The sequence below is a fragment of the Mauremys reevesii genome, linkage group 4, assembly GCF_016161935.1.
Source record: "Mauremys reevesii isolate NIE-2019 linkage group 4, ASM1616193v1, whole genome shotgun sequence".
Lineage (NCBI taxonomy): Eukaryota > Metazoa > Chordata > Testudines > Geoemydidae > Mauremys > Mauremys reevesii.
Window position 1 is genome coordinate 128,654,990 of NC_052626.1, and position 19,693 is coordinate 128,674,682.

At 49.6% G+C, this 19,693-nt stretch overlaps 2 long non-coding RNA genes across 2 annotated transcripts in view; both read right to left on the reverse strand.

The window, feature by feature from the left end:
• LOC120402959 overlaps window positions 1–15,943 on the reverse strand; it is a 222,326-nt gene extending 206,383 nt beyond the window's left edge. The window contains exon 1 of the long non-coding RNA XR_005597385.1: window positions 15,858–15,943. This is a non-coding gene — a long non-coding RNA (uncharacterized LOC120402959). The remainder of the gene's footprint in view (window positions 1–15,857) is intronic.
• Window positions 15,944–17,347: 1,404 nt separating this feature from the next.
• LOC120402960 lies at window positions 17,348–18,962 on the reverse strand. The gene is made up of 3 exons (XR_005597387.1): window positions 18,792–18,962; window positions 18,480–18,589; window positions 17,348–17,417 (listed from the first exon to the last, which is right to left on the reverse strand). It is a non-coding gene; the product is annotated as an uncharacterized LOC120402960 (long non-coding RNA).
• Window positions 18,963–19,693: the final 731 nt, after the last annotated feature.

Below are 19,693 nucleotides of genomic sequence, written 5' to 3' on the forward strand. Positions count from 1 at the left end.
AAAGAAATTGGCCAAAGTAGTTTCAGCCAGTTCTACAAATAAACATTCTTAGGAAAAAAACAACTTCTACCAGCCTATACAGTATATAATCCTAGCCCTCTCATCCATCCCTTTAACACCTATTTGTGGAGATTAACCCAAGTGTCTCCTGTGACTGAGGGACTGTAGCTTCAGTTACAACCCGACTAAGCCAGCTAGGCCAAAATATGTGTTTTCAGTTACTTGGGCCATCGCATACAGAGTTCCTGTTGCAGTCCATGGGAACTGGGTATATCTATTGTGAATTCAGTGTTCTCAGAAGGTCCAGAGAGCCCCGAAGTCTCATATCCATAGAGCTCTAATAGGCTAAGCTCCCTTGTATTGCCCCAAGAGTTTGCCTTGAACCTTATCTGGAGGAATCACTCCTAGGACTGAGCAGGCCCCCAAAGAGGTTAAATCCACAATGTACCACATAAAATAGAGCAGATCCAGGACGTTGCTCAGAATGCAAATCCTGCCGCTGGCAGGGTCTGGTGGAAATATGCTGACAAAGGCTTGGGGGATAGAGCTGGTCAGGACAAAATGTTCAGTGCAGGATGGAATTTCTGAACGTAACTGGGAGGGGTGGGTGCCAAGCACTCCCCCTAGGATGGGAGAGGCCCAGCTTCAAGCTCCTCCATGGTCTGATTTAATTCTAACTCCAGAGATTCTCATCATCCTTGTCAATGTCCCATGTTTGGTCCCTGGCCGGTTGGGAGAGCTGGATTCCATTATGCTTCCTGCATGGCACTGGTGACAGAGCCACACTTCAGCCTGCTGTACCACAGGGACAATGGACACCACCAGGGAAGTGCCGGTGGCAGAAACAATCCTCAGCCAAACCAACCCAGCAGTGCTCTCTCAGATGCAGTCTCCTATGACCTAGGAGGAAGGGCTCTACCCAAGCAGATCAACCCAGGAGTCATGGGCAGTAACATCCTCTTCAATAGCTGGGGAAGATCCATGAATAATGGTAGAGTTGCCTAGTTAGAAATAAGCCAGGAGAGTGGGAAGAGCAACATGCCAACAGCTATGGCAGTGAAGGGAAGAGCTGGGGGTCAGAAGGCCCCAACACCATATTTGTCTTCTATGAATGGTTATCACATTGCTTCTATCAATGCTTTTTGCATATGCAAATGAAGCCATCCTCCAGCAATTACATGGCAATCAGAGGCAAATTACACTCTTGCTGTTTACTTTCAGTGTCCTTAATTAATCCGGTTATTAGACGATTAATGAAGCTTGTTTGGTGAAAAACTCATAGCATTTACAGAGCGAAAGTTGCACATGACATGCGGCTGGCTGTGGTAAGAAATACTGCATATAATCCTAGCCCTCTCATCCATCCCTTTAACACCTATTAAAGTCCTAGGGTGACTTGCTGTGAAGCTGCAGCAAGTCAGACCCTAGGATCTGATGCACTGGCCAACCCAGAGCAGCTGCACTGATTTCAATGGAGTTACTCCAGATTCATAGCAGTGTAGCTGACCATTGTTTGCCTTAGTGCCTAGAGTTCATAGCCCTAGGGGCATCCCCCTGAGCCCTCAGGTTTATGGCTCAAGATGCACAGACCATCTGCTACTTAGGGAGAGGACATGGGTTCTGATCCTTCCCTAGAGGGTGCTCTGACAAGTGGAAGATGGATGGGTCCTGCTCAGGGTAATCCATCAACTCTCCTCTCCTTTCTGCACAGGGCCTACCACTGAAACAGGCTGGACATGCCACTTGTGAACCTCATACATTGTCCCGCTGAGGGCTATCATAGTCCATAAGCACTGGCCCCACCCAGGGAGAGAAGGAAGATCATTTAAGAGCCATTGTGGCATTGTTTGCTCAGCTGGATTTCATCCAAGTACACCCATGAATGTAAATTAAGGTTAATAAAAATACTGGGCATGTCTGTGGCTCAAAGGATCTCCATGAGGTTGAGATCACAATGAGACTCAGCGCCAAACTCCCGGTGAGATTAGGTCAATATTGTTAACCCTATAGTACAGACTAGGTGCTTCCATCAGGAAGGGAAATACCCCTCCCCCCATTTAGGGTGACCAGACAGCAAACGTGAAAAATCAGGACCAGAGGTGGGAGGGTAATAGGAGTCTATACAAGAAAAAGATCCAAAAATCGGGCTGTCCCTATAAAATTGGAACATCTGGTCACCCTACCCCCATTGTACAGTGGTGAACTAAGATGACCAGAATTTAAAAATGCTAAACACCAAGGGCCAGATTTTCAGATTAGCTCAGCACACAGAGGGGCAATCCACTTCTGAAACCCTTTGGCCCCACTTGCCGATGCTGAGCTGCTAAACATCTGCCACCACTTGCCTTCCCCAGGGAATTTGCGGCCTATCTCCCACATCCCAGTCCAGTGCCTCAACCCCCTCGACTGTTACAGCTGCAGCATAGCTGGCACTTCAAACCACAGCCTTCTGGAAAGCTGCCAGCAAAAGTTTTAACCCACACAAAGATTAGCTTCAGTTCTCTTTTCCCCCCCACAAGCTCCCATCCCACACTGCCCTCCTAGAGGTCACCCTGGCTTGTGTTTGGTTAAGCCTCGGATAATTAAATGGCATGTTCATCTAATGATCAAATCACCTCACCAGGCATGAAGGAATGAGGAGAACTAATTAAGGAACTGATTTGCATACTCCAGTATTTCCAGCTTATGGGGGGTTCCCATAGCAACTAGCACCAAAAAAGGGCTCCTGTGTGGTTTTAGTGTTTTCCTTTCTTTTGTTCCCATGAAGATAAGGAAGGCTTTGTAATCAAGGAAGACTGGCACCCAGCAGAAGAGGTGGGAGGTTTCCATGCAGGGGATTCAGAGTTTGATACAAAGCCAGGGTGACGTTCTCATAAGCAAGTAATCCACCGCGACATGGGTGTACAGTTGTCATCTCAGGTACGCAATGCTCCTACCAGCTCATGATTCAGAAGAGCAGAGACCACTCAGCCCCCAGGGAGCACACATTGTGCAGTGACACTGCATTACTGTGACCCCCTGCCAGGATACTGGGCCTTATTCAGAGCCTCACTTGAGGGATTGTCGCAATTGCATTTTAACAAACCCAAATCTGAATACAAGATGGGTCCAAACTTAGTGTGTCAGAACATCAGTCGGCCCCAACTAAGATCAGGCCCCCATTGTGCTAGGCTCTGTACAAACAGGGGGCCCGCTTACACTGCAATCAGAGCTGTGATTGTAACCCAAGGGGCACACCCATGCTAGCTTTAATCTAGTTACCCTGGCTAAAAGTAGCAGCAAAAACTCAGTGGCATGGACCCAGCACGGGCTAACACAACAACTATGAGGGGCGGCTCTAGACATTTTGCCACCCCAAGCACGGCGGCATGCTGCGGGGGGCGCTCTGCTGGTCACTGGTCCCACGGCTCTGGTGGACCTTCCCCAGCCTGACAAGGAATGAATCTGGGCACCGTTCTGAATTCTGCAGCTCTGAACAACTAATTTCATGAATTAAAACAAAATGTTTTCACTCTATCCCTCCTACATTTCAACTAGTGCAAGAAGAATTTGTAACAAGCGATTCAACAGGGGTTTGCCTGTTTCTGGCTGCAAATTGCCAGTGAGCCGATTACAATTTCCTCAAATGTATTTGTTACTCAACATTATTCAGCAGCTGATTGCCAGTCTGTAAATTGCAGGTGAGCAGCTCATTGAAATGGGATTGTTGAGATCTCACAAACAGTTCCACACCAGGAGTCCGCTTCCCTTGAGCTGTCATGGAGCAGTGCATCACAGCAGATCTCTGCATTGCACTACTGAGAGTAGGGTGTGAGCAACTAGTCCCTGGCTTCAGAATTAGACAGAGCTGCTTCCCAAACACCCTGCATCAGGAGCCGCAGATGCTACTAGAGCCTGAAGCTACAAGGAGAGGTTCCACAGATGCTCTGCAGCCTACATTGGTCAGGAGGGAGCATTCCATTCCCCCCATTTATGTATCCCTTGTCTACATGGCTTTGCATGGTGGGTTAAGATACAACCCTTAAGACCAAGCTCTGCATCTGCCAGTCTGACTCTTCCTTTGATCCAACACACCCTGTATTTCATGTATGAAACCAAGGTTGTTCTTGGGGCAGAATTCATGCAGCTTTCCAAACCTACATCTGACATCTGTGGAAGAGACTTTATTGAGGGGAGCACCAGGACCCACAAGGAAAGAAAACAAGTATCTTCCATCTTGGCATTCTCACATCAACATGGCAGGCTTTGTGCCAGAGCCTGGTATTAATAAGCTAAGACCCAGCATCAGAACAAGTTGATACTGGCTGTACTGAGCTGGTCCACTGTACTGGATAGCTGCAATGATCTGTAACTAACCAACCCTGAGGTACTCCACCCCAGGCAAGCAATATCTTTAGCTAAAACTTAGGGTGGAGTTGGATAATCTATCCACTTGGGTCAGGCAGGGGGAACTTCTGCATTGATCATTTGCAAGTCCCAAGCAGTATCACCGACGGTAGCTCTCCATCACATCAGTGTCCGTTTCCAGTTTACATGCATTCTTTGCAAAACAGAAATCCAGCCTTTTGCTTCAGAACCCCATTTGTCTTAATGAAGCCACTGAGACAGGGCCTGAACAAACTCTTATATGCAGCCACCCTCAGTCACCCAGGGTTTGAAGCAATGAAGCCAGACAGTTTTGGAAATGGCTTCCATCTTTGTAATAGGTCATATAGCAACTCCATATTCTTTACACCCCATTGCCACTGGATCGGGACACAGACGGACACATCTAACCACCACGGAGTGGGAATTTGACAGAAAAGTCCCTTCTAGGCAGAGACAGCAAGTAGTTTTTACATTATCGTGTTTCTGTCGTTACCCTCAGAAGCTACAGGGATGGGGGTCAAGTAAGTATCTTCGAGAGCATGGAGACATGTGACATCTACATTAGGGAGCTATTGGCAAGGCTAAATCCCTCTGTCCATATGATCCACATCTGCAGATGCAAGCTCCAAGCTGTGGCTGTTTAGCCAAACCAACCTAGGGGAGGTTTCTCTCCCCATCACAGATCCTAACCTCATCAGCTCCTTGGAAAGGCCCCTTGAGTAGCAGAGCCAGAAGAAATCCCCCTTTAGCCACCATGAGTCTTCTCCTCCCCTAACATTGTTTTCATTTCCCCCCCCCCCATTTTTTTTTACTCTCAATAAAAACATAATTACAGGCTTTTAAAAAAAGTAAATTATAGTGACATACTTTAATTATCCCCAAGCAATGGAGGACTAAATTACAGTCAGGGAATCGGAGGTTACCTAAAAATAAAAGCAAGAAGCCTCATTACATGCTAATTGCCGCTTTTGCCACTGAAGTGAGATTTTAACACAATCTGCCATTGACTTGTTCGGTCATACACAAGAACGGCGGTGACGGGGGAGAGACCCTCGTGCATAAGCCACACATGCACTGTTCTATCAAGAGAGCAGGCTCAACCTGCAGATCATACATTCTCCTTTGGAGAGAGGAAACTTGATGCACAGCTTACACTACAAGACCCAGCTGTGACAGGGACCAGTTTACAGCCAGGTGTCCAACCCCCCAAACATGGTTAACATATTGCATTCTGCACTGCCGATGGGGCTAAAGTTATTAACTGCCCAGGTCCCCACAGTGAGACAGGGGCCTTTTTGTTAGTTTTCCTTAGTTTGTGGTCTTTAGCCCACCTGGGCAGGAAGCCTTCAGCCCTTAGCAAACTCCAGCTAGTACAGAATGCTACAGCCATCTTCTCAGCAACTCCGTGAACTGCGCACACCAGACCTGTCCTCTACTCCCTGCACTGGCTTCCCAGGTGAGTGTCAAGTTCAAGGCCTCAGTCCTCATCTTCAAGGCGCTCCCTGGCCTAGTCCCTGAGATCCCCGATGAAGGCTCTGGTCAAGAACTGTGCCTGAAGGGTAGAGATGAGCTTCCTTCTTATGAAGGAAAGTGCTGCTGTAAGGGAGTTCAGGGGCTGGTCCCAGACTGTGGAATGAGCTCCCACAAGAACTAAAGACACCCCTCTCCGTGACTGCCCCACCTTCCAAACTAAGGGCGATGTGCATTTCTTTAACCTGCTTCCTCTCAGATACAGACATTGAAATAAAAAAAATCCACCAGAGCCAGACAGAGCAGGGCCTTGAGCCTGGGTCCCTAGCATCCCAGGGGAGCACCCAAGGGGCTCTCTCAAAGTTGGCCATGAACTGTTTCCAAAGGTCTCATTTTCCTTGTGCCTTGGAATAAAGGAATTTCAAAGCCTCAAATGCTCATGAAATGGAAAAAAATGCTGTTTTCTAGCCAGGCCTACTCACAGGGGCCCTTATCCAGCTCTGCACTCAGCCCTTAGCAGGTGAGACTGAGCACAGAAAATCCAGGGCCCACTGGTGTTAAGGTGGGTCACTGAGCAACTGAGGCAGCAGGAGAAAAGGACCATCGCCATTTAGGACCAGGAGAGTGTTACACTATTCCACTGGCATCCCGAGGGCCCATTCTAAATGTGCTAGGCACTGTACAAACACCTGGGAAAAGACAATCCCTGCCATGAAGAGCTTATAATAGGGATGGAGTTTTCCCCAGAGGAGCTGAAAGGAATTTTGGCACCCAACTCTGGGTTTCAGATGCCCCTAGGCCCCTTGCAAAATCTCAGCCTAACATCATTATGTTCGGAATAAGCTCTGGAGTACATCTGCAGCCTTGCAAACACACAGTCAGACATGAGGCTTGGTTCCACCTATACTGCCGAGTAGTGCTGTGTATTAGCCACATTTGGGGAGCAGAAAGCAACCAGAGAGTTCCCCCCTTCTGAGAGACCATCCCTAAATTCCTACAGGTATCTGTGTCCATGTGTGCTTATCCTCTCCTCCCATCACCCAGACAGCCAGTTCTTCTAGGAGCAAACAGTTCAGCATGCACAAGGAAAGGAACAGCCAGCCCTGAGTGTGATGGGAATGGACACTCCTTCCAACCTCCCAGAGATGCTAGCTCACAAGAACCAGCAGCCCTCTGGCTGTGCTAGGAGCAAAGGAGCCTGTGACTGACCTGACTATTCCAGCCACTCTGGTTATTGATTTGTAGCTCCAGGCAGGGCAGGAGAGGAGGATAAAGAATATTAACCCCCTGTCATAAGGCAGGTTGTTGGGTTCCTGGGCTTCCCACCACTTGTGCTTTGCACAGGGGAATGCCTACACTGTCCCCTTCTACTGTGTTCCATCCCCACAGGGATGGGGAGTTCAGGGTGTAGGAGGGTGCTCCAGGCTGGGACAGAGGGGGATCAGGGCTGGGGCAGGGGTGCAGGAAGGAGTGTGGGTTCCAGCTGGGGTGCAGGCTCTAGGGTGGGGCTGGGGATGAGAGTTTTGGGGTGCAGGAGGGTGCTCCATGCTGGGATCGAGGGGTTTGGAGAGCAGGAGGGGGATCAGGGCAGGGGCGCAGAGGGGTGTGTGGCTCTGGCTAGGGGTGTGGGCTCTGGGTGGGGTTGGGGGTTCAGGAAGGTGCTTTGTGCTGGGACCGAGGGGTTCGGAGGGCAGAAGGGAGGGAGATCGGGGCTGGGGCAGGGGGTTGAGGCATAGGGAGAGGCTCAGGAGTGCAGGCTCCAAGCTGCGCTTACCTCAAGTGGCTCCCAGAAGCAGTACCATGTCCCTTCTCCAGCTCCTATGCATGGTGCAGCCCCTGACCCTCAGAGTGGGGCCATGCCACACCTTCCGGGAGCCAGGTGGTGCGGGCCCCAACCCAGCTGCCCAGTGGGAGCTCACGGGCCAGCTTAAACCAGCTCATGGCCCGGATCTGGCCCACGAGCCGTAGTCTGCCCACCCCTGCTCTAGAGGACTGTCGAGCAGTCAGAGGATTTCCCACATCACTCCTATTCCTTTCCAGTCGCAGCAGCACGACTAAACCCCTTCATCTGCTCCTACAGCCCCAACCCATGCCCCTTCTCTCTGAGCCACACACAGGAGAGGAGAGGTGGCTGTCTCCCCCTTGGAGTCCACCCAGAGCAGGGTCAGCAGCAATGCCCCCTGGAGGCAGGTCCAGCCCTAGACCTAATGGCACCCCGGTGAGGGACATCTTTGGCACCCCCTCCCCTATTTGTTAAAGTTTTGAATACCTTATTTTTATTGCATCCATAGCCCGTTTCACGACGCTGATGCACGATTCACATGCATGGCTTCTCCCATTTCTCAATATTGCAGCTGGGCTCTCACTTTACTTCAGTTCATTCTTCTATGTCACTGACCAGCGACACCCTGCCCCCATCTACCCACGAGGGCCTGGCTGACAACGTTCCAGGAGCTCTGAGGTACAGGAGCTCTCAAAGTCTGGAAGGTTCCATGAGATTCCACAAACATTCTAGGAGGCTAATGAGAAATGACTCCATGTACGGAATACCTGAAACACGTCACTTCGAATGTTCTTTCCCCTTTTGTCATTAACAAAAACAGCACCCCGAGTCCAGTGCCCTCCAAGCCTGGCACCGCAGGTGATCGCCTGCCCCTAAATCTGGCCCTGCCTGGAGGAGTCTCAGACAGGAGAACTGCAACAGCAGCTCCCTGGAGCAATGGGCAGCAGTGCTAGGACGCAGCCTGCGCCTGCCACAGCTGCCCGACCCAGCTCCTTTCAGTCCTCCTCCCCAGGTTTGCCAACTAATGGAATAATGATTTTGCTGTCGCTGTCACCAACTGTTCCATCACCGCCCCTCGCCAGCGGCTTCTATCAGCCCCTGTCAGAGAGGAGCAGGAGCTAATTTTGCACAAGTCTGTAGTATTAAAGCAGAGGGAGAAGGGGGAGGTAAAGAATTCAGAGAAATGATTTTGGTTTTTCCATTTCCTATAGCGTTGGCCTAATTGTGTCACTAAGTCTGTAATTTGCCTTTCACGGAGCAGAGTTAATGATAGGCCCTGCATTGCTGCCTCTCCACACAGGGTTTGATAGATGAGTGTGCGTGTACACACACTCACACTCTCTCTACCATTCCAGTATCTCTAGCCCTTGGGGATCCCAGGCATGGCTGGACCAGTAACAGCATCCCTAAAACAGCAGCTCTGCTCACCCCATGCTTACAGCCCTCTGCTTTCACTCTAGGCGGAGCCCTAAGAGCAGGGACTTGCGGCACTTGCAGAAAAGCCCTAGAGCAAGAGGAACAGGGATTGTGGCTGATGGGGAAGGCCAGCACCCAGGCCCCTGTTGGCCTGTTATACAGCAGCAGTGGGAAAGGAGGTGGCAGGAGGGCTCAATGCACAGCAGGTAGGTATGTTGCGGGGAGACAGACACAGTGAGGCAGGGAAGATGAAATATGGGCAGTGGGACCAGGAAAGGGAAAGCAAGATTGAGGGGGAATGAGAAGAAGGAATCTGAATTGATGAGGGGGGAGAAAGACAGGACAGAGACAAGGGGAGAAAACTGGTAGGATAAGAGAAGGGAATGAGAATAGATAAATAGAGCAGGGAGACACTGAACTTTCCACCCTCAAATGGCTTATTTTACTGTATTTCCCTAGCAGGGGATGGGGAGCTGAAAGGAGGCGAGGTAGGAAGGGACAGTATCCCAATGTAAGCCCTTGGACTTGGGAGTTTAAGGGCTGAGTGCAGCCTCTGCCCTCCCAAAATAATCCTGCTCACACACAGTTAAAGCATGTTAAGCTAATGACCACCACCATGTGAATCTTGCCACTGCAGGTTCACTGGGGTATTTGGGGGGATGGCTTGATTCTAGTTCTCAACTCCACCCTGAAATTGCTCAATTTGGTAGTCAGGTAAATGCAAAATACTCAACAGGAAGGATCAGGTTCTGTCCAAGTTTGTGGTGTTTTCCCCCATGAAAACCGTGTTCCCTATTGTTCCCCACGCCCCCTCCAAAAAAACCCAAACCACTCACTCCCCAGTGCCAGTGGGATTCCAATCTCCCTCTGGATTTCCTCCTTCCTGCCTATCCTCTACCTGTTCTGCTACTTCCCACAGTCTGTCCAGTTACATTAACTTCCACTTAGCCTGAAGACACCTTTTCTGGCAGCCTTAAGATCTCCTTTAAGAGAGTCTCAAGTAGCATCTTTATTCATTACAGAACCCAAGGCTTTCTCCCCATCCCACCCTTTTCCTGCAAGGCACCAACAAAAACCTGCAGCTTCTAATGCTAATCTAGCCCAATCTGGACAGCGAGACTAAAACAACCCCCAGCAGTAACTCTTCTCCCCTTAAGCATCCCTCTAATGCAGGATCACAACAGAACTATGCAAAGCCAGAAGCTTCCAGTCTCTTCCCCCTCCCTAAGCTTTCAGGTTTCAAAACAAAAACACAGATGTTTAAGGGACTCTGGCATTTATTTTAGTTTTAATTCACTGACCCTTTCAGAACAACAAGCCAAGGCCATCCGATTGCATGAAAGGGGAGGAAAAAATTGCAGATCTCTCAAGATAGTGGGAAACAGTTTAAAAATACGAAGTATTAAAAACTAGCAATTCCCAAGAGGGGTTTTTTCAGTTCAAAGAACCATTGCATCTCCCTCATTTTGCTTAACCACCAGCACAACTGAGCTCAAAAGCATTTGGCAGAACAATCTAGATCCTCATAGATGCTAACCTGTTACTGAGATCCCAGCCTCAGAAGCAGCTGTAACCTCTCTACAAAGATGAGCTACAGCACCTGTTAGATCTCTCATTCTGCCTCCATCTCCATGCTTGTAGACAGACCTCCCTCTTTCAGGTATGTTTCAAATCAAACAAATGTCTACATTTTACCAGCACTTCATCCTGCAATGCCATGCAAAGTTAACAAGTCATTCTCAGTGGCACTGGTGATGTAGACAGTTCTGGGGTAAAATGCACCAAGAGATGAGCACACTTTTTTGTGGCGGGCAGGGGGAGGGCGGGTGGCAGAACCAAAAATATATTGAACTTTTTCTGGTTCATTTCAAACTAGAAATGAAGTTTTCCAGTTTCTTCACAACACAAGATGAAGAAACAAATGTATTTCTGATAGAATAAGGCATTGTTCAACCTGCAGCATTGTTTGTGGTGTTTCATTTAAGGTTCTGGGTGGGTGTTTTACCCTTTTCTGAAAAAAAAATATTAAATTACCTAAATTTCTGAACAAAATTGTGAAGATTTCACAAATAGTTGTTTTTCAGCACATTTACTAGGCAACTGACAAATTGCCCTCAATCCTAAATGCTACATCCATTTAACGGCACACAGCAACAAAGCAGAAATTTAAGACTTTATCTACACTTAATTAAATTGGTCCCATTTTTATTATATCTGTTTAGAAACCAATTTAACAATATCAGCATGAACCTCTTTGTGGGTACACATCTGTTTAGAGTGCCTTCATATCAGTTTTAGCTTAAGCCTACAAAGAATCAATCAATAAGGCACCCTTAAACCAAAATAAGTTTTCGCACACAAGAGGCTGCTGATTTTTAAACAGATTTAGTTAAATTAGTGTGGCTTTGGGGTTTAGTCAAGGCTTAACAGAGGATTTGAATCCAATATTCATTTGAAAGACTACAGAGAAGTTAGTCAAGCAATTTAGCATTTGGCCAGGACCTTGAGGCTAACAGTACTTTTGTGAAATGCATCATGGGATCTTTCCCATGTCCAACCAGGACCCCAGTTTCACATGGTCTCCAATAGATGGTACCTGCAGCAGTGCTGGGGCAGTGGCTTGATACTGACAGAGGAATGAGCACCACCTACTGACAGGACTTCCTATAGCACCTAGGTTTTCCTTGGTCTTATCTTCCCAGTATTAATTTCTCCTGCATCTTTGCCACCTGGAAGATGTGGATGGGGCTTTTGCAGGAGGCAGTTGACTGAGTTAGACAATGCAGCTAAACTCAACTCTTGAGCAACTCTTCAGGCAGCCACCGGAGTTCTGCAGCTGTCCTAGTATAAACCAGCTCTGCTTCTCTTCAGAGGAACCACCACTCCTTGGATAGGAGAGCTACTTAGAAAGTCTATTGGCTAGAAGTTGTAACACTGATGATTCAGTAGGTGGCATGTTTCCTTGTAGGTCAGTCCTCCCCAGCCTGAGGCTAGGGAGAACAGCCTTTGAGATGAGCTAAGAGGATCTTGCTAAAGGTCCCATGATACTTTTTTGCAATATGCACAGGGACACTAGCGTCAAATTCCAGTTGGGGTAACTATCTCCTTCCCATTCCCTATGATTCAGTTGAACACAGGCTTCAGCTTTGCTGCCCTATGCTGCTATACACCATTACACAGCTGGCTCGGTGCATTTCAGAGGTGGCTGCAGTACAGTGCTGGCAAAGATGGTCTTGGATGCTTTAGAAGGAAAGATGCTCCATCAGTGACAGGAGCATGACTAGGGAACACTCAAAGCAACTGGCCCCAACTAGCAGCCATGCACATAATTCCCTAGTCAAGGGCTCTCCAGCAAGAGCCTGGCATCCCATACCACTAACAATGCTGGAAAGAAGTGGCTGCTGTAATTCAGATGGGCTCAGTAGCTCCTATTACTACTGAAGATAGAAAATTGCTGTAAAGATAGCACAGTGGTAACAGCGCCAAACAGTATCAGAAGCAGGCTACGGTTTATGTGAATCTCCTGAACTAGCTGGTGTTTCACATCCCATCAGAAGATGATGAATGTGGAGGGATGGAGTCATTTTTTTCCCTCCCAGGAAGCTCCTTCGACAAGTGTGATTTTATCAAGATTTCAGGCTTTCTATTTTATTTTTTTAACTCCTGTCTTCAGGCCCCGCTCTGTCCTCTCCTTGCTAGCAAAGAGCATTTGCTTTTTCTGCTATTGATTGATTGCCTTCCCCATAGCCAGCCTGCCTTTGCATGCAGAGCTAGCAGAACAGAGCTCTCCTTTCCTCTCCACTCCCAGACAACCAAGGAGAACAGCATGTCTGCTCCCAGCCACCCCACTTCTTAACTGCAGCCAGCGAAGCCTCTGCGATGCCTAGCTTGGGACAAAAATGGGGATGAGAAGCTTGTTCTTAAATACAGCTCCCTCTATCTCCTCCAAATCCCATCCCCTTGGGAGAAGGGGAAGGTAACTACAGGCCATGTGCACATAAGGTGCCTGATGTGTGCACATGGAGACAGGAGTGGACCCCATGGGGGGGTGCCACTGTGCATATAGGCTGATTAGTTCATTTTCTGTGCACAGACAGCTGAGGGTGGTGACAGGTCAGGAGCAGCAGAGGGGACCATTGAGGCAAAGACCAACCTGTAGCCACCAACAACTGAACACAGGTTAGAGCAGTAGCTCTCAGCCAGGGGTACATGCACCCCCGGAAGACTTCTGCATACCCCTGGGGGCACATCATCTTATCTAGATATTTGCCCAATTGGATAGCAGGCTACATAAAAAGCACTAGCAAAGTCAGTACAGACTTTGCTTGTTTATACTGCTCTGTATACTACACACTGAAATGTCAGTACAATATTTATATTTCAATTGATGTATTTTAGAATTGTATGGTAAAAATGAGAAAGGCAGCACTTTTTCCAGTACTGGTGGCTGAGATACTTCTGTATTTTTATGTTCAATTTTGTAAGCAAGTAGTTTTAAAGTGAGGTGGAACTTGGGGTACAAAAGAAATCAGCCTCCTGAAAGGGGTACAGGAGTCTGGAAAGGCTGGCAACACAACATGAGCACACAGCAAGGCAGAAACCAGACAGGCCCAGTTCAGCCAGATATAACCTTGCACCAATCACCATGCTCAGGGCCTTGAGCTCAGATCGATCTCTGGCCTGATCCCCTCTCAGAAACAACAAAAGGCTGCCATGGGACTCCAGACATCCCCACCCAGCAGGGGCCTTGGCTCCAGCCAGCCACCAACACTTTCAGGCAGGCTGGAAAGCCATTTAAGCAGGAGGTCTTTCCCAGCCAGCCTTCCATGACAGGCGCACTTGGCTGGCTGCAGAGCACGAGAGCCAGGACAGTCAGACTCTCATGCAAAAACAGGCACTTTCTATGCAGTCCTAGCAAAGCTCTTGAACGTGTTCTCGTGAGGAGTAAAGCAAAGTTCAACCAAGCAAGTCAAGGCACTGCTGGAGATGAGGGAGGAGAAGTGAAACGCACACCTGAGTTTGACGCTGACCTGCAGCCCCCCGCTATTCCTGTCCTGGGCTCCCCCACGCAGCTCTGCCAGGGCCCCTCAATCCTGCCCTGACCCTCCATACCATTACTGTCCTGGACCCCCACGTAGCAGTGCTGATGCTCCCCAGTCCTGCCCTGTCTGTCCCAGTATTGCAGTTCTGAGCCACATTCAGTAGCTGTACCAGTGGCAGAGGATTGCTAGTGTGAAAGTAGAATGAATTATATTGTAAAAATAAGAATGGATTAAAGAAATGTTGTATGTACCTTTAAGCAGAAATAAGAAATGTTGAAATACAGGCACCAGGAAAAGAAACATTAGGCATAAACAATGGTGCTAATGGCGAAACATTAACAGAAGATGGGTAATAGTTAGTAAGGAAATAAGATCTGCATGCCTAGCCCAGGTAAACTTATCTGATTCTGCTTCCTTTGTTATCTTGTTAAGTTCTCACCCTTTTATCTGTATAAATAAGATAGTTTGTGTCTTGCATGGGGCTCACATTATCTGGGTGTTATTAGCAGAGCGCTGTGCTAATAAAACAGAGTGGTCTGACAAACTGAGTCCTGAGTCTAACTTTGACACTAGTGAACCATGTTGGGGGCATGGACACTGGGGACTTGCATGGGCTGCACTGGACTCATTAAACAGCACTTTGGAAAGCACTCCCAGCCCCCCTTTGCCCCTGCTGGGGCTGCTCAGCGAAGGCAGCACTCCCAGGACCCATTGCTGCATGGCGCTCCCTGCTGGGATGCAGGAGCAGACCCTCCCATCACAGTGCCTACATCTTGCAGAGAGGGCTGTTAAATTAACAGCAGTGAGCGGCATGTAGGATTAAGATCAAGGCAAATTGGCTTTCGTGAGTGAGATCCCTGAGGGGCAGAGATACAATCAGCGCCAGAGGAAGAAAGGCAGCAAATTAACCCATGGAGCCCCCAAGCTACAAACATCCATTCCCCTGCTGCCTCCCCCCCACCCCATCATACCAGCCACCTCCCTACTCCTCCAGCAGCCATTTGAGGCAATGCTGTTCCCTTCCTAACCTCCAGTCTTGTGCTTTGCTCACAGCCTGTCCAGCCGCCAGGGGATGTTGGGCTGCCCTGGTCTCACCTGAGTTCTCCCACAGCCCTACAGCAGCCAGCTCGCTGGATGGGCCAGAGGTGTCTCTGGCAGCACAAGAACACTGGCTGCGCCGAGATGAGGGAGCAAGCAGCAGAGGAAGGAGAGAGACGGGGACAGCATCAGAGGGGTATTAATGGAAAAGCCAAGTCTAATGAGCAAACCTGTCACTGGCCCAAGTGGGGACAGCCTAACTGCCAGAGCTGCCAAGACTGCAGCAAGAGCCACAATGCAGGGAGCCGGCAGTTAGCAATAAGTCTCCACAGCCCATTCAGTCCTCAGCCTGCCTCCTGCAGCTGCCAACAGGAGCACAGACTACAATTAATAACTCATTTTTGGTGCTGCAGCCACTTCTCCACTAGGAACCTGGCAAAGGCCCACCCAACTCGGCAGACACATGCACCACCCATCAGATGGAAGCAGCTTTCAGTCCTCCCAACACCATCCTGGGGCAATAGTGGTTTAAGGGCAAGGAGACAGTTTCTCACCCTCTCTGCAATGTACAGCCACACCCAGCCTGGAGAACAAGTAGCATCCTTGGTATACAAGTCCAGCACAGACTGCTGGCATCATGGAAGTAAAAATAAACAGCCCTTCACAGCCAGGAGTGGCACACAGAAAAACCTTTGGAGGTGGATAATTAGGTGGCTAAGGATTATGCTCCTTTTTCCTACCTTCCCAGGCACACACCAGACTCAGCAGTCCAATGTGATACACAGCAGCTTGTTGGTTCTGAGAACAGGTCCTGCCTTTCTCCCCCTAGAGAAAACCAGAAACCCTCCCAGCTTCCTGCTTTATGGCCTGTTACTAATTAGCCCCAGCTGGGGCACCTGTCCTCCATGATTGGGGTGGTTTCTGCAGCTGAGCTCCGACGCAGGCCCTTCTGTTAACCCTTTCCTGTACACACTGTCCCAACACACTAGCCTCCCCAGAGCGCTCAGTGTGCCGTTCTGCTCTGAAGATCAACCAAGTAAAATTCCACCTTCTTGCCTCACAGATCCACCTCCCCCCACTCACTGTGTATTCGGAGTCCTAGCTGTTGAGTTCCCCAGCAAAGGAAGTTAAAATTGTGGTGCTCCAGCCCTTAGTGATTAATTCGGGGCTTGTTTCCCCAGCCCCCCAGGCACTCAGTTTCTGGCCCTGTTCTGGAGCATCGACCCACCTGGAGCAGTTGCTTGGAGCAGCATTGTCTGGCCCCAAAAGGAGCTGCTCTCAGCCCTAGCTGGCAAGATGCAGAGTTAGGCTCCCCTAGTGTGACAGCTGTTATCTTAGCCAGCCAGAGTAGGGAATTGAATGAGGCCCCTCCACCAGCTGAAAGCCCCTATAGTTAGGGGCAGGGACTGCATCTTACTGTGTGTCTGTATGTGCTCAGATCCAAATGCTCCCATTTGTTTTTCTGGCTCCCCAGCAGCAGGGTGCAGGCCCAGCACTGTCATTGCTGTCACATTTCCACATGCAAACTGCAGGATCTGCCACCCAGATCTGCAAACGCAAGAACACCGACTAGTCCAGAGAAGCACCCAGAGCTCTGAACTGGTCGAGGTTCACTCTCCACTTGCTTTAGCTACACAGGAGGCCCCCAGGCTACAGACTTTCCATCCAGACCTGAACCTCAAACTCCTCCCCTGGAAATGAGGGAGTTTGTGTCTGGGCTTGTTAGGATTATTTCTGACTTCATGTTACACTAGCATAAAGAAATCCGAGCCACACTCAGGGCCCAATTGTGCTCAGTGCTGTACAGACACACAGTAAGACGCAGTCCCCGTCCTTACAAGTAGACCACAGATGGAGTAATATCCCTCTTTGACAGATGGAGAACTGAGGCACAGAGAGATTAAGTGACTTACCCAAGGCCATACAGAGACTCTGTGACAGAGATAGGACTTTACTCCCCATTGCCTGAGATACAAAGACCTTCCATCCAACATTGGCTCTGGGCCTTGGGTCCAATCTTTAGTTTCCATCTCTCTCCTGCAGCCACAGCCTTTACTCTGGCAGTCCAAGACAGGGGTTCTCACAACAAAATGTTTGGTGGCCTCAGAGTGCGGCTACCAACTCTTGCTGGTGGCTGCTCTGACAGTTTTGCCTAAAATATTTAATTAACTTTAGGAAAAACAAATAAATATGCACAGATACACGTCCCAATCATTGCAGTTTAATCTATGTAGAGTTTTGGTTGTTTTGCACACTCAATAATAAAAATAATGTACCGTTGTCTTTATTCTTTACTGCACCTAAACAGAATAGAAACACAAATAAGGTGCGTTGACTGTTCTTTCTTTTTTCTTGTTTTTTTTCGACTTGCTAGCTACTAAGTGTGCTGTGAAAAGTGATATTAACAAACAGACAAATATCACTTTTCACAGCAGACTTACTCAGCCCTGGCAAGCCCGGGGGCAAATTAAGCCCTGGATAGGGAGGTGAGTACAGAGGCAGCGGGGCCCAGGGAACGGAGCTCAAAGCCCCACGCCAGGGGACAGGGCCTGGGGATGGAGCCTGAAGCTCCATGGCTAGAGTCTGCCACCCGCCACCCCAGGGCTGAAGCCCGACCCCACTGCCCCCGGGAAGGTGGGGAACTCACTGGCTGCCTGCTCCTCCAGCTTGTGCATCTCCAGAGGGGGGCAGGGTCTAACCACTGCTGGTGGCCCCTGGGGAAGGGCAACTGCTCCCTCCCGCAAATCACCGCCCAGGAGGCTGTGACTGCAAGAAAAGCCGCAGTGGCTGCATTTGAGAAATGCTGGTCTAAGCACACACTCTTGCATGCTGTATCCTCCATTTCTCTGGCTGCTTCCTGACCACTGAGAGCATTTCAGGGGAGGGATTGTTTGGTGCTGGGTTTAATAAGCAGCACACTGGACTGAGCTCAGAGATGCCAAGAGTCACATGTGGATGAGCGTCTGAGCAGCCTGCTGGTAGGAAAACTGGCCAAGCCTCAGTGCTGTGCAGCCAGGAGTGCTGGGACCAGGGGGCCTGGTGACGGGGGAGCACTAGGAGGAGGGTCAGTTTCACTGCTGCAGGCATCAGTGGAGTCACATGAACAGGACCCGGTGGACCGGGGTGGAATAGTAAAGGGCTGGGTCACACAGAACGTTGACTAGCTGCTCTAATGACACCTGCCACATGAGCAGAGATGGGTCTGCGCCACCAAATGCAGACACAACCTGGGTCCTGAAGCAGCTTCACGCCTCCCCATAGAATAGACTGGCACCAGGGCTGGACCCACCCTCTCCCCACAGTGCAGCCATGCACCTGGGTCCAGATCTGGATTCACCACTCCACACAATGCAGCCACACACCTGGTCCCGATGCATCCCTCTCCACAGTGCAGCCATGTAGTAAATCTGGATTCCATGCCTCCGCCTCCCCACGCCTCTAAGTGTAGACACGCACCAGATCCAGATCCATCCTGCCCCAAACGGCCAACACATACACCAGTGTCAAACTTGCCCAGAGGCATTCAGCTCTGGCATAGCTGCTGTAAGCCCATCTGGAAGGCTAATGATTAGCCCTAGTGTATCATGCCAAGCTGCAATCCTTGTGGTACAATTGTTCCCAGATGCTAGCACACTCTCACACAGCCTCTTTCCCCAGTCTCACCCCCCCCTTACCTTAATGAGGTGTCTCTACGCCCCATGGGGGCTGGCTACCTCTGCCTCCAGTTTCACCACCAGTGGTGTTTAACCATTGTGACTCTGTGGGTGGAGTGTTCCAAGCTCCAGAGCCTAGATGACTGGTAGAGGTGCCCTAATAGGCTGGGAGCCCCAGGTGAAGGAAAGGAGTCTTAAGTGTTTACTGCAGAAATATGGCCGCAGAGACCATATTCTCAGCTTCTCCCAGCAGGAGGCGCTGTGTGGGAGGCTGTAGCTCTTAGCACTTGTGATGAAAGAACAGCGCACGCCCGGGCAGGACGAGTGGCACTGCTCCGCCTACGGATTCTTTGCAAATCAAAAACTGTTGTATTGCACCTTTGTGTACAAGCTGCAGTCATGCAGGAGGCAGGCAGCCCTCCCGGGGCGAGAACATAATTAAAATGCTAATAAACCTGACTCGCAGAAAGGCTGTTTGCACTGCATGTACCTTTTTGAAATGGTAACAAAAGGTGCTGACTGTAAACAGGGACTAAAGGCCCCTTTCAAAAGGCTCCTGTGCCCAGGGACGGGCCCTTTGAGAGCGTGTGCAGCAGTGGAAATGCTGCCATGTATCAAGCTGTGACGTTGCGTCTCCACACGCTAATGAGAGTTCTGACGCCCCACGGACAAAGGAGATGTAGCTGGGTAAAGCAAGAGAGAGAGATGACCAAGGCCAGGCAGCAAGCCAGTGGAGCCTACTTTACAGAGGCATGAGTTTGTAGTTAAGGGACTGGACTGGGACTCAGGCAATCCTGCCTCTGCCACTGACTCCCTCTATGGCCTTGGGCACATCACTGCATCTCAGTCCCCCATATGTAAAGGCATAATGAGCCTTCCAGTCTCCCAGCCTTCGCCTGTCATGTCTGTTTAGCCTGTGAGCG